The 14,599-nt window shown below is 48.0% G+C and overlaps 1 long non-coding RNA gene across 1 annotated transcript in view; it reads left to right on the plus strand.

Annotated features, from left to right (window-relative positions):
* Positions 1-12,916, plus strand: part of LOC140193349 (uncharacterized) — a 60,293-nt gene extending 47,377 nt beyond the window's left edge. Inside the window, exon 3 of the long non-coding RNA XR_011884751.1 lies at positions 12,309-12,916. This is a non-coding gene — a long non-coding RNA (uncharacterized lncRNA). The remainder of the gene's footprint in view (positions 1-12,308) is intronic.
* The last annotated feature ends 1,683 nt before the right edge of the window (positions 12,917-14,599 follow it).

The following is a 14,599-nucleotide window of genomic DNA, read 5'->3' on the forward strand; positions in this document are numbered from 1 at the left end:
TCTGTGTGTGTGTGTGGTGTGTGTGTTGGGCTGTGTGTGTGGGGGTGGTGTGTGTCGGGTGGTTGTGGTGTGTGTCTGTGGTGTGTGTGTGTGTGTTGTGTGGTTGTTTGTGGTGTGTGTCTGTTTTGTGTGTCTGTTGTGCTGTGTGTGTGTATATGTTGGATGTGTGTGTGGTGTGTGTGTGTGGTGTATGTGTGCGTCGGGGGTGTGTGGTCTGTGTGAGGGGAGGTGTGTCTGTTGTGTCTATGTGTGTGTGTTTTGTGTGTGTGCTGTGTGTGTGTGTGTGTAGGTGGTGTGAGTGTGTGTGTGAGGGGTGTGTGTGTGGGGGTTGTGGTGTGTTTGTGTGTGTCTGTGTGTGTGTGTGTGGGGTGTGGTGTGTGTGTGTTTGTGTGTGTGGGGGTGTGTGTGGTGTGTGTGTTGTGTGTGTGTTGTGTCTATGTGTGTGTGTTTTGTGTGTGTGTGCGTGTGTGTGTGGGTGTCTGTGTGTGTGTGTGTGTGTGTGTATGTGTGTAGGTGGTGTGAGTGTGTGTGTGAGGGGTGTGTGTGGGGGGGTTGTGGTGTGTGTATGGGGGAGTGTGCAGTGTGTCTCTGTGTCTGTGTGTGGGGGTGTGGTGTGTGTGTGGGGGGGGTGTTGGTGTGTATGTTGTGTATGTGTGTGTGTATGTGTATGTGTGTGGGTGTGTGGTGTGTGTGGGTGTGTGTGTGTGGGAGGGTGTTGTGTGTGTGCATGTGGTGTGTGTGTAGTGTTTGTGTGTGGGGGTGGTGTGTGTGTGTGTGTATGTGAGTGGTGTATGTGTGTGGGTGGTGTGTGTGTGTGGGGGGGGTTGTGTGTGTGTGTGTATGTGTCTGTGTGTCTGTGTGTGTGGGGGTGTGGGGTGTGTGTGTGTGTACGTGGTGTATGTGTGTGTGTTGTGTGGTTGTTTGTGTATGTCTGTTCTGTGTGTCTGTTGTGTTGTCTGTGTGTATATGTTGGGTGTGTGTGTGGTGTGTGTGTGTGTGTGGTGTATGTGTGTGTCGGGGGGTGTGTGGTCTGTGAGCGGAGGTGTGTGTGTTGTGCATGTGTAGTGTGTGTGCTTTGTGTGCGGTGTGTGTGTCTGTGTGTGTGTGTGTGTGTGTGTGTGTGTGTGTGTGTGTGTGTGTGAGTCTGTGCGGTGTGTGTGCTGTGTGTGCGGTGTGTGTGTGTGTGTATGTGGGGAGGGAGGAGGATTGTGTTGTGTGTGCGGGGGGGTATTGTGTGTGTGTGGTGCGTGTCTGTGTGTGTGGGGGTGTGGTGTGTGTCTGTGTCTGTGTGTGTGTGTGGTGTGTGTGTTGGGCTGTGTGTGTGGGGGTGGTGTGTGTCGGGTGGTTGTGGTGTGTGTCTGTGGTGTGTGTGTGTGTGTGTTGTGTGGTTGTTTGTGGTGTGTGTCAGTTTTGTGTGTCTGTTGTGTTGTGTGTGTGTATATGTTGGATGTGTGTGTGGTGTGTGCGTGTGGTGTATGTGTGCGTCGGGGGTGTGTGGTCTGTGTGAGGGGAGGTGTGTGTGTTGTGTCTATGTGTGTGTGTTTTGTGTGTGTGCTGTGTGTGTGTGTGTGTAGGTGGTGTGAGTGTGTGTGTGAGGGGTGTGTGTGTGGAGGTTGTGGTGTGTTTGTGTGTGTCTGTGTGTGTGTGTGTGGGGGGGTGTGGTGCGTGTGTGTTTGTGTGTGTGTGGGGGGGTGTGGTGTGTGTGTGAGGGGAGGTGTGTGTGTTGTGTCTATGTGTGTGTGTTTTGTGTGTGTGTGCATGTGTGTGTGGGTGTCTGTGTGTGTGTGTGTATGTGTGTAGGTGGTGTGAGTGTGTGTCTGAGGGGTGTGTGTGGGGGAGTTGTGGTGTGTGTACGGGGGAGTGTGGTGTGTGTGTCTCTGTGTCTGTGTGTGGGGGTGTGGTGTGTGTGTGGGAGGGTGTTGTGTGTGTGCATGTGGTGTGTGTGTAGTGTTTGTGTGTGGGGGTGGTGTGTGTGTGTGTGTGTGTGTGTGTGTATGTGAGTGGGTGTGTGTGTGTGTGGGGGGGGGTTTGTGTGTGTGTCTGTGTGTGTGTCTGTGTGTCTGTTGTGTGGTTGTTTGTGTATGTCTGTTCTGTGTGTCTGTTGTGTTGTCTGTGTGTATATGTTGGGTGGGTGTGTGGTATGTGTGTGTGTGTGTGTGTCTGTGTGTTGTGTGTGTGTGTGTACGTGTGCGATGTGTGTGTGTGGGAGTCTGTGTGCTGTGTGTGCGGTGTGTGCGTGTGTGGGGGAGGGTGTTGTGTGTCTGTGGTGTGTGTCTGTGTCTGTATCTGTGTGTGTGGGGTGTGGTGTGTGTGGGGGGGGTGGTGTGTGGGTTGTGTGAGTGTGGGGGGGTTTTGGTGTGTGTGTGGGGTGTGTTGTGTGGTGTGTGTGTATATGTGGTGTATGTGTGTGTCGAGGGTGTGTGTGGTGTGTGTGAGGGGAGGTGTGTGTGGTTTGTGTGTGTGTGTTTTGTATGTACGTGCTGTGTGTGTGTGGGGATGTGGGGGTGTTGTGTGTGTGTGTATGTGTGTGATGTGTGTGTGTGTGTGTGTGTGTGTGTGTTGGGTGAGTGTGGGGTTGTGTGTCTGTGTTGTGTGGGTGTGGTGTTGTGTGGTGTGTGTGTGTGTGAGTGTGTGTGTTGTGTGGTTGTTTGTGGTATGTGTCTGTTTTGTGTGTCTGTTGTGTTGTGTGTGTGTATATGTTGGATGTGTGTGTGGTGTGTGTGTGTGTGTGTGTGTGTGTGTGTGTGGTGTATGTGGGCGTCGGGGGTGTGTGGTCTGTGTGAGGGGAGGTGTGTGTGTTGTGTCTATGTGTGTGTGTTTTGTGTGTGTGTGCTGTGTGTGTGCGTGTGTGTGTGTAGGTGGTGTGAGTGTGTGTGTGAGGGGTGTGTGTGGGGGGGTTGTGGTGTGTTTCTGTGTGTCTGTGTGTGTGTGGGGGGTGTGGTGTGTGTGTGTCTGTGTGTGTGTGGGGGGGTGTGGTGTGTGTGTGTGTGAGTGTGTGTGTTGTGTGGTTGTTTGTGGTATGTGTCTGTTTTGTGTGTCTGTTGTGTTGTGTGTGTGTATATGTTGGATGTGTGTGTGGTGTGTGTGTGTGTGTGTGTGTGTGTGTGTGTGGTGTATGTGGGCGTCGGGGGTGTGTGGTCTGTGTGAGGGGAGGTGTGTGTGTTGTGTCTATGTGTGTGTGTTTTGTGTGTGTGTGCTGTGTGTGTGCGTGTGTGTGTGTAGGTGGTGTGAGTGTGTGTGTGAGGGGTGTGTGTGGGGGGGTTGTGGTGTGTTTCTGTGTGTCTGTGTGTGTGTGGGGGGTGTGGTGTGTGTGTGTCTGTGTGTGTGTGGGGGGGTGTGGTGTGTGTGTGAGGGGAGGTGTGTGTGTTGTGTGTGTGTTGTGTCTATGTGTGTGTGTTTTGTGTGTGTGTGTGTGTGTGTGTATGTGTGTAGGTGGTGTGAGTGTGTGTGTGAGGGGTGTGTGTGGGGGGGTTGTGGTGTGTGTGTCTCTGTGTCTGTGTGTGGGGGTGTGGTGTGTGTGTGTGGGGGGTGTTGGTGTGTATGTTGTGTATGTGTGTGTGTATATGTTTGTGTGTGGGGGTGTTGTGTATGTGTATGTGTGTGGGTGTGGGGGGTGTGTGTGTGGGAGGGTGTTGTGTGTATGTGCATGTGTGTGTGTGTAGTGTTTGTGTGTGTGGGGGTGGTGTGTGTGTATGTGAGTGGTGTATGTGTGTGGGTGGTGTGTGTGTGAGGGGTGTGTGTGGGGGGTTGTGTGTGTGTGTGCGTGTGTCTGTGTGTCTGTGTGTGTGGGGGTGTGGGGTGTGTGTGTCTGTGTCTGTGTGTGGGGGGGTGGTGTGTAAGTTGTGTGTGTGTTGTGTGTGTGTGTGTGTTTGTGTGCGTGTGTGTGGGGGGGTGTGAGGGGTGTTTGTGTGTGTGGGAGGGGTGTGGAGTGTGTGCATGTGGTGTGTGTGTGGTGTTTGTGTGTGGGGTGTGTGTGTGGGGGGGGTGTTGTGTGTGGGTGTGGTGTGTGTGTGTGGGGTGCGTGTGTGGGGGGGTTGTGTGGGGGTGTTTGCGTGTGTGGGAGGGGTGTGGTGTGTGTGTGCATGTGTTATGTGTGTGTGCATGTGTTATATATGGGTGTGTGTGTGTGTGTGTGTGTGTGTGTGTGTGTGTGTATGTGTGTGTGTTTGTGGGGTGTGTGTGTGTGTAGTGTGTGTGTGTGTGGGGTGTGTCTGTGGGTGGGGTGTGCGTGTCTGTGTGTGTGTGGTGTGTGTGTGGAGGGGTGTGTGTGTGGTGTGCGTGTTGTATGTGTGTGTATGTGTTGGGTGGGTGTGTGTGGTGTGTGTGTGTGTGTGTGTGGTGTGTGTGTGTGTGGTGTGTGTGTGTGTGTGTGTGGTGTGTGGTGTGTGTGTGTGTGGTGTGTGTGTGTGTGTGGGGTGTGTGTGTGTGTGTGTGTGGTGTGTGTGTGTGTGTGTGGGGTGTGTGTGTGTGGGGTGTGTGTGTGTGTGTGTGTGTGGTGTGTGTGTGTGTGTGTGTGTGTGTGTGTGTGGTGTGTGGTGTGTGTGTGTGGTGTGTGTGTGTGTGGGGTGTGTGTGTGTGTGTGTGTGGTGTGTGTGTGTGTGTGGTGTGTGTGTGTGTGTGGGGTGTGTGTGTGTGGGGTGTGTGTGTGTGTGTGTGTGTGGTGTGTGTGTGTGTGTGTGTGTGTGTGTGTGTGTGTGTGTGTGTGTGTGGTGTGTGGGGTGTGTGTGTGTGGTGTGTGTGGTGTGTGTGTGTGGGGGGTGTGTGTGTGTGGGGTGTGTGTGTGGTGTGTGTGTGTGTGTGTGTGTGTGTGTGTGGTGTGTGTGTGTGTGTGGTGTGTGTGTGTGTGGTGTGTGGGGTGTGTGTGTGTGTGTGTGTGTGTGTGTGTGTGTGTGTGTGTGTGTGTGTGTGTGTGGTGTGTGTGTGTGTGTGGTGATGGTCCTGTGCCAGCTGGCAGGCTTTGTTATGGAATTCTGCCCAGTATCTGGGGCAGTGGGTAATACTGGAGCCTCGGTGAAATTAACTTGCATGTTGTGACAGGATGGTTTACAGTGCTAAACTGTTGTCTATCACACTTTAACCCCTCCTTGCACATCGACTCTGTGCTAAAATTACTACTAAATTCCTTTGCTTGGGGTTTTGAAGTCCGCATCACCCTGCCCTGCTGCCTAAAACATAGTCATCATGGACACTCGCCTCCCCAGCATCGAGGACATTTTCAAATCGCGATGGCTCAAAAAGGCAGCATCCATTGTTAAGGACCACCATCACCGAGGATCATCAGGGAGGAGGTACAGGAGCGCGAGGACCCACACTCAACGTCCCAGGAACAGCTTCTTCCCCTCCACCATTGGATTTCTGAGTGGACAATGAACCCATGAACTCTACATGACCACTTTTTTTTGCTGTCTTTTTGCACTACTTATTGAATGTAATTTTTTAAATATACACAGAAAGTAGAACAATACATCACAGGAACACGTCCTTCAGTCCACCTTGTTGTACTGAACTGGCTAAAAAAGTAAATCAGAAACTTCCAAACACCATTCCCTCCTACCTACACCAAATCCATATCCCTCCATCTTCCTCACATCCATGTGCCTATCCAAACGCCTCTTAAGAGCCCCTAATATATTTGCCTCTACCACCATACCAACAGCGCATTCCAGGCATTCACCTCTCTCTGAGTAAAACACTTACCCCTCACACCTACCCCCTCTCACCTCCAATGCATGCCCTCTGGTATTAAACATTTCAACCCCTGGAAACAGATGACCCACTGTCTGGGCACTCTATCTATGTCTTTCATAATCTTATAAACCTCTGTCAGCCACCCCATTCCAGAGAAAACAACCCATGGTCATCCAGCCTCTCATGATGGCACATGCCTTGTAAATCAGGCAGCATCCTGTTAAACACCTTCTGCACCCTTTCCAAAGCCTCATCATCCCTCGGATACTGATATGTTTTCTCGTTATTGTACTTTAGAGTGTTTTTTTTATGAAGTGCAAGGCACTGTAACAGCAGAATAACCACTTTCAAGCATATACCAGTGATATTATTCTGATCCCCAGTCCAATTCTGACATATACCAGTGATATTATTCTGATCCCCAGTCCAATTCTGACACTGCCCAGCTGCTCCCGTCCCTCAACACCTTGTCATCCCCCGACCTGCATGGTTTACCACGCCTTGCTGCAGCTCCACTCCACTGTGCATCTCTTAGACACTCGTGAGGTCTACAAGTATGTCACACAGCTGGGAGCCGCATTCCACTTCCTGCCAGAGATCACAGCTCAGCCAACTCTCACAAAAACATCACAACCCTTTCCTGGAAAGTAGTCACGTCAGGCTATTCAAAGAAAACCTCTCCTCAGCCCTTCTGCAAGCAAATGCTGGTTTTTGAAAATGTGATACTTCAGTAAGTAAATCCAGAGTAACAAGATAACGTTGGCAACTCTCCAGAGAAACCCTATCTCATTACCATTTTGAGAGGGGATTCAGCCCAACGGTCAAAGGACACTCTCCCCAATCATTGACCATCCATACTCACTCAATCACTCACTCTCTACACTCTCCCCAATCACCCACCCTCCACACTCAATCACTCATTCTCCACACTCAATCACTCACCTTTCACACTCACTCAACTCAATCACTGCCACTCAGCACTCACTCAATCACTGCCACTCAACACTCACTCAATCACTCACCCTCCACACTCACTCAACTCAATCACTGCCCCTCAACACTCACTCAATCACTCACCCTTCACACCCACTCAATCACTCACCCTCCACACTCACTCAACTCAATCACTGCCACTCAACACTCACTCAATCACTGCCCCTCAACACTCACTCAATCACTCACCCTTCACACCCACTCAATCACTCACCCTCCACACTCACTCAACTCAATCACTGCCACTCAACACTCACTCAATCACTGACCCTCAACACTCACTCAATCACTCACCCTTCACACCCACTCAATCACTCACCCTCCACACTCACTCAACTCAATCACTGCCCCTCAACACTCACTCAATCACTCACCCTTCACACCCACTCAATCACTCACCCTCCACACTCACTCAACTCAATCACTGCCACTCAACACTCAAACAATCACTGCCCCTCAACACTCACTCAATCACTCACCCTTCACACCCACTCAATCACTCACCCTCCACACTCACTCAACTCAATCACTGCCACTCAACACTCACTCAATCACTGACCCTCAACACTCACTCAATCACTCACCCTTCACACCCACTCAATCACTCACCCTCCACACTCACTCAACTCAATCACTGCCACTCAACACTCACTCAATCACTCACCCTCCACTGTCACTCAATATTCTCTGACAGACACTCTGCCTCATCCTCACGATCAGGGTTGTGATGAAGTTGGGAATCCAGAATCCTCACACAAAACGCTGATGGAGATGTGCATGTCGGGGAGCATCCATGGAAGAGAATAATTATCGATTTTTCAGGGCAAGTCCTTCATCAGATCCTCAGGATGTAAAATATCGTGTTAAAGCTACAAAGAAACTCTTGTGCGGGTGGACAAACAAAATGCAAGGAACACACTGAGGCAGAATGAGAAAGTCTGTGTTTGGATTAATTTATTGATCACAATACACAGAAATGTCTCTTCTGTGTTCACCTCAGGCTGTGCTGAGGGCAGCCCACAAGCATTTGCCACTCAGTCTGGCTCCGACATCGCAATTCCACATGTTCACAACAACAGCAGTAACACAGGCCCCCTTTCCCAATCCAGCAGTGGTCAAGAAATGTGTCCCCTGGTGACTACTACAAGGTGATACAGAATAATCAAAACTATAAATTACTATAAATAGATAGATATTCAAAAATGACAGAGATAAGACCCAGTGGGAGTTCCAAAGACAGACTAATGTGCAGATCAGACATAGTAATACTGGACAAGGAACAGGAGAAAGTAATAGTAATAGATGTGGCAATCCCGAATGACAGTAACATCTGGAAGAAAGAACATGAGAAGCCGGAGAAACACCAGGGCTTGAAAGAACAGATAGAACGGGTGTGGAAGGTTAAACCAGAGGAAACCCGGTGGTGATAGGAGCATTTGAAGCTGTAACACCTGGACTAGGAGAGAGATTCCAATAAATCCCAGGAACAACATCTGAGGTCTCGTTTCTGAAGAGCACACTACTTGGAACAGCAAGGTAGAGGACTCAAGATTGAGGGAGAGATACACATACACACCATCCATAAGGAGTGGGGGAGACACAGTTATGCAAAAGAGAGAGGAAAAGCAGTGAGGTAGTGTTCATGGTTTGAATGTCCATTCAGAAATCTGATGGCAGAGGGGAAGAAGCTGTTTCTGAATCACTGAGTGTGTGCCTTCAGGCTCATAGAACATAGAACATAGAATAGTACAGCACAGTACAGGCCCTTTGGCCCACAATGTTGTGCCAACCCTCAAACCCTGCCTCCCCAAACCCTGCCTCCCATATAAGCCCCCACCTTAAATTCCTCCATATACGTGTCAAGCGGTCTCTTAAACTTCACTAGTGTATCTGCCTCCACCACTGACTCAGGCAGTGCATTCCACGCACCAACCACTCTCGGAGTAAAAAACCTTCCTCTAATATCCCGCTTGAACTTTCCACCCCTTACCTTAAAGCCATGTCCTCTTGTATTGAGCAGTGGATCCCTGGGGAAGAGGCGCAGGCTATCCACTCTATCTATTCCTCTTATTATCTTGTACACCTTTATCATGTCTCCTTTCACCCTCCTTCTCTCCAAAGAGTAAAGCCCTAGCTCCCTTAATCTCTGATCATAATCCATACTCTCTAAACCAGGCAGCATCCTGGTAAATCTCCTCTGTACCCTTTCCAATGCTTCCACATCCTTCCTATAGTGAGGTGACCAGAAATGGACACAGAACTCCAAGTGTGGTCTAACCAGTTTTATAGAGCTGCTTCATTACATTGCGACTCTTAAATTCTATCCCTCAACTTATGAAAGCTAACATGAAAGCCCATAAGCTTTCTTCACTACCCTATCCACCTGTGAGGCAACTTTCAGGGATCTGTGGACATGTACTCCCAGATCCCTCTGCTCCTCCACACTACCAAGGTACCTGTACCTCCTTCCTGATGATAGTGATGAGAAGTGGGCATGTCCTGGGTGGTGGGGTCCTTAATGACGGCTGCTGCCTTTTTGAAGCATAGCCTTTTGAAGAAGCTCTGGATGCTGGGGAGACCAAGTGCCCATATTGGAGATGGCTGAGTTTACAACTTTCTGCAGCTTTTCCGATCCTGTGCAGTGACCCCTCACACCAGACAGTGATGCAACCCGTTAGAATGTTCTCCACAGTTCCTCCTTCGCATCCACCCACCTACCCACTCAAACAGCAGTCCTTCAAACCTAGAACAGGTCTCTTCCGGACCTCCAACCTCCCTTGGATATGTGGACTTGCTGATTTCAGTCTTCTGACTACCTTTGGCCCAATATCAACAGAGCAGACTGTCCAGTCAGACTCCAGCTCCAGACAAGCCTCCAGCCTCCAGGATTTGGCTATTGGGCAAGTTTGTTCTTGAATTCCAACCCACTGTAACCACTCAGGCCACGCTCTCTCTCAGTGTTGCCATTGAGAAGGAGATACAGGAGCCTTAGGCCCTACACCACCAGCTTCAAGAATAGTCATTACCCTCAGCCATCATGTTTCTCAACCAGAGGGCATAACCTCACTCACCAGCACTGAATTGATTCCACAACCTATGGACGAATCTACAACTCAATCTCTCGGTATTTTTTTTTTGTTTATATTTGTCCTTTTGTTTTTGTATTTGCACAATTTGTCTTTTGCACATTAGTTGTTTGTCTGTATTTGCCATGTGCAATTTCTGTCGTCTCTGTGAATGCCCACAAGAAAATGAATCTCAGGGTAGAAGATATACTGCAGATTCCAATTAATTGGGCTATTAGGAAATTGGGGAGCTGCTTATTTGGGACAGAAAAAAATCCTAAACTAATTGAGAACATAGCCAGGATTCCCTTTATTTATTTGGAACACCGCTGGTTAGTTGTTACAGGAGACTGTTGACGAGCGGCTTCTAACTAGCGTCAATTGTGCGCACATTGTGTGACTGTTAGACTCTACATCATGCCTAGAGTGAACAGTTTTTAAATAGAGTCAGTTGTGTGTGCTGGTGTTCAAAAAGCAGTGGTGAGAAATAAGCAGAAAGACAATTCAGAACCGTTTTGTTCACTATAGTTTCAAGCAGTCAGGCTTGGAGATTCCTTCCAGAAATGGCTGGGAGCAAAAAGGAGATTATTTCACTACTTCAACAAGTTAGGGACTACGAAGAATTTGAAGGTATCAACAATCATATTGAATGTTACAATGAAAATGAAGATTTGGAGAATGCAATCATCAAAAGGATTGTATGAAGGCAGTCCATTATCTGCACTTGGAGTCCATGTTGGTTTACAGTCAATCAAAAGAACATGGCACCATACACTGGATGAATTCCTCCATTGATAACATATTTGGAAATAATACACAGTGTTATGGAACTGGTAGTGTTCTAGGTTGTTCTGTATTTCACTGAAATACATAATTTGTTACTCAGTTAAATGTGAGTTTGTCTTTAGTCATAGAGTCATAGAAAAATACAGCACAGAAACATGCCCTTCAGACCATCAACCATTTAAACATACTACTCCCATCAACCTGCACTGGGACCATAGCCCTCCATATCCTTACCATCCATGTACCTATCCAAATCACTTGTGCTGGCAGCTCATTCCACACTCTCATGACACTCTGAGCAAAGAAGTTTCCGCTTAAACTTTCCTCTTTCACCCTTAACCCATGACCTCTGGTGGTAGTCCCACCCAACCTCTGGAAAAAGCCTGCTCATATTTACCCTATCTACGCCCCTCATAATTTTGTATATCTCTATCAAATCTCCTCTTAATCTTCTGTGCTTCAAGGAATAAAGCCCTCACGCATTTAATCTTTCCTTATAAGTCAGGCTGTCCTGTCCCGGAAACATCCTAGTAAATTTTCTCTGTACTCTTTCAATCTTATTTACATCTTTCCTTTAGGTAGGTGACCAAAACTGCACACAATACTCCAAATCAAGCCTCACCAATGTCTTATACAATTTCAACATAACATCCCATCTCCTATACTCAATTCTTTGGCCAAGGTGCCAAAAGCTTTCGTTACCACCCTATCAACCCATGAAAACAACTTCAACGAATTATGTACCTGTCTTCCCACTCCCTTTGTTCTACCAAAGTGTAACACCTTGAACTTGTCTGCATTAAATTCCATCTGCCATTTTTTAGTTCATTTTTCCAGCTGGTACGGATCCCTCTGCAAGCCATGATAGCCTTCCCCACTGTCCACCACACCCCAATCTTGGTGTCAACTGCAAATTTGATGATTCAGTTAACCACAATTTCATCCAGATTGTTGACTGAGATGACAACCAACAACAGACGTGGCACCGATCCCTGCAGCACTCCACTAGTCACAGGCTTCCAGTCAGAGAGGCAATTATCTACTACCACCCTCTGGCTTCTCCCATCAAGCCAATGTCAAAACCAATTTACTACTTCATCCTGAATGCTGAGCCACTGAACCTTCTTCACCAACCAATGCAGGACCTTGTCAGATGCCTTGCTGAAGTCCATGTAGTCAACATCCACTGCCTTGCCTTCACCCACATTCCTGGTAACTTCCTTGAAAAACTCTATAAGATTGGTTAAACATGATCTACCTTGGTCTTTGTTCTTTGTTATACTTTTTAAATTATTTCCATGAAACCAGATAATTGGGATCCTGCTTAATATAGATCCTAATGTGCCCCAATTATCCAGAATCCACTTTTATATACTTTGATAATAAATTTATTTGGAACTCTGATCAGGCTTCAATTTCTGTACTTGAATGACAGTACACAGAAAATATTATTCACAGAAGAAATAACATTTCCCCAAATTGATGAGGAACTACAGTTCTAGTGTGGCCAAGAGCTGCTTCTATTTCCTATTATTTGCACAGAGATTTGTATTTTGAAGCAATTCAGGCAGAGGGCAAACAATATGACTATATCAGAAGTCAAAGGTCACATTTACCTTCATTACAATGGGTTGGAATTTAAGAACAAGGATGCTTGTCAATAATTGTACAGGGATCGGTGAGAGTTTGTTCAGTGTGCAGGCTGCAGATTGAGCAAGTACTGAGTGTGACCTGCTTAATGCACCCAATCTGTTTGTGCCTCTGTGCACGATTCAGACCGTCACCACAGGAGCAGAATTCTCTTCAGTCATTCCATCATGAGTGAGGATAAAAGGCGGGAGGAGAAGATGGCGGCGTGACGCAGTGCGTGCAGCCTCTCCGGTGAAATGATATTGTATTTGTTAAACGGGGTACCGTGCACAATTCTGATTTGATGGAGACAGCCATGAGAAGCACGGAGGAACATCAGGAGAAACTTCTGAAATGCCCAGTTCGCTGCCACTGCTACTGTGCAATCAAGAATCTCCAGAGGGAAGGCCCCAAATCCTCAGCTTTGCCTGCTGCTGGCAACCGGGGCTGGGGTCGAAGCATTCAGCAGAGATGGTGCTTGGTGCTCGGTGTCGGAGGGCTGGTCGGAGGCTCGAAGTTTTTGGACAACTCAGAGTCGGATGGTGGTCGGGCATGGCAGGGAGAGTTTTCTTCCTTCTCCCGTCTGCGTGAGATGTGGGACTTTCGAGAGACTTTGAACTTTTTTTACTGTGCCCACGGCCTGTTCTTCATCAAGTCATGGTATTGCTCTGCACTGTTGTAACTATATGTTATAATTATGTGGTTTTCGTCAGTTTTTCAGTCTTGGTCTGTCCTGTGTTTCTGTGATATCACACCGGAGGAATATTGTATCATTTCTTAATGCATGCATTACTAAATGACAATAAAAGAGAACTGCGTGTCCTCATAATCTAATCTAATGGCTGATTTATGATCCCTCGCAACCCCATTCTCCTGTCTCCTCACCATAACCTTCACCCTGACTAATCAAGAACCCATCAACCTCAACTTTAAACACACCCAATGACCTGGCCTCCACAGCTGTCCATGGCAATGAATTCCAGATTCATCACCTCCTGGCTAAAGAGGTTTCTTCTTAATGCTGTTCTGCATAGATGGATGCTGTGAAAAATCCTGGCAATTCTGAACAATGTTTCTCACCTTTTTGAACAATCTCAACTGTAAAGGGAAAAAGTGAGATTCTCTATCCTCAAAAAGTGGAATTTCCATTTTAATTCCTATCGCCATTCCCATTCTCATTCCCAATCATGGCCTCCTCTTCTGCCACTCTCAGGGGGAGGAGTAACACCTTGTATTCTGTCTAGGTGGCATGAACATCGATTTCTCCAATTTTTGCAAATTTATTTCCCCCTTCTCCTTCCCTCTTCTCCAATTCCCCACTTTAGCTCCTTACCACTTCTCCTCACCTGCCTATCACCTCCCCCGGTGGCCCTCGTTCTTCCCTGTCTCCCACGGTCCACTCTCCTCTCCTATCATCAGATTCCTTCATCTCCAGCCCTTTACCTTTTCAACCTATCACCTCCCAGCCTCTAACTTCATCTTCCACCAACACCCCCCAACCCACCTGGCTTCACCTATCACCTTCTAGCTTGTCTTACTTCCCCTCCCCCCACTTTCCTACTCTGGCTCCTTCCCCCTTCCTTTCCAACCCTGATGAAGTGTTTCCATCGTATTCATTTGCATTGATGCTGAGTTGCCCCAGCTTTTTGTGCGAGCTGTAGTGAGGTTTTCTGCTGTAATTGGAACATGACTGCCTGTAAGCCGTGCAGGCAGTGACACTGGTCAGTGTGCTCAGCCACAACAGAGTTGTTTTGCTGTCCATGTCTCTGCTGCTTGTGGTGGCTAGCTCCAATTATTTTTAGAATAAACACACACATTATAACTTCCTCATTTTATTCCTGTAAATGGTTCTGGTGACAAGCTCAGAATGTAATTTCCACTGAGGCAGCATGTTCTGAGATTGTGCAAGTTTAATTTTCATTCAACCATACGTGAACACCATAAATACAGCCAAATGAAACCGCAATCCACTGGGGCCAAGGTGCAACAGAGAGTACCACCGGTCACACACAGCACAAGGCACACACGAGATAGCAGTAAACATACAGTCACACAACAGACAATGTACATTTGGCCCAAGCCCCCAATAGGCATGTCCTGTAATTCGATGGTGCACGGGTGTGGTCAGAAAGAACAAGCAGTCCTCAGCTGCACGAAGACGAACATAAACACACATGCACGCAATCCAGCTTGGCTTCCACTGAGCAAGCCCTGGAGGGCAGCACCGGGAAGACAGGCCAGCCTCCGATCCAGCGGAGACCGGTTACTGCAACTCCCTTTCTGGACGGCTGGAACAGGCAAACTGACAGCATGAGGGCCCCGTATTCACTACAACCGAGACAAGGCAGCATGCTTGCACCAGACTTGCAGTATTCTACATTACCAATGTCCAACAGAGTGTTCAATCACAAGGATATTAGTGTGATCCAAACCTCAAG

Source organism: Mobula birostris, unplaced genomic scaffold (assembly GCF_030028105.1).
Source record: "Mobula birostris isolate sMobBir1 unplaced genomic scaffold, sMobBir1.hap1 scaffold_517, whole genome shotgun sequence".
In the NCBI taxonomy this organism is placed as follows: domain Eukaryota; kingdom Metazoa; phylum Chordata; class Chondrichthyes; order Myliobatiformes; family Myliobatidae; genus Mobula; species Mobula birostris.